Source organism: Apis dorsata, unplaced genomic scaffold (genome assembly GCF_000469605.1).
Source record: "Apis dorsata unplaced genomic scaffold, Apis dorsata 1.3 scaffold_39, whole genome shotgun sequence".
NCBI classification, from domain to species: domain Eukaryota; kingdom Metazoa; phylum Arthropoda; class Insecta; order Hymenoptera; family Apidae; genus Apis; species Apis dorsata.
The window spans coordinates 383967-384174 of record NW_006263341.1 but is presented as its reverse complement, the minus strand read 5'-3'; the positions used below and the strand labels follow the sequence as shown (position 1 = coordinate 384174).

Below are 208 nucleotides of genomic sequence, written 5' to 3'. Positions count from 1 at the left end.
ATGAATAAAGAAAATACAACAACAAGATAGATAAAAAGATTTTTAATTTCTATTTTAAAAAAACTAATCTTGTTAAAAATAAAACAAAGTGATAATTGGAATTTTTTTGATGGTTGGTAATTTAAATATTTATTAATAATACAATGATAAATTTAATAATTAAAACTATTATTTTTAAATATTATTATAATATTTATTGTATTATAAT

At 12.5% G+C, this 208-nt stretch overlaps 2 protein-coding genes across 2 annotated transcripts in view; one reads left to right on the top strand and one right to left on the bottom strand.

Annotated features, from left to right (window-relative positions):
- The window catches only part of LOC102677546 (tektin-3-like), a 23423-nt gene that overhangs the window by 7305 nt on the left and 15910 nt on the right, over positions 1-208 (bottom strand). The window lies entirely within an intron of this gene.
- The window catches only part of LOC102678012 (lysosomal alpha-glucosidase-like), a 6026-nt gene continuing 5887 nt past the window's right edge, over positions 70-208 (top strand). Inside the window, exon 1 of the mRNA XM_006608551.2 lies at positions 70-112. The gene's annotated coding sequence lies outside the window, so the exon portion shown is untranslated. The remainder of the gene's footprint in view (positions 113-208) is intronic.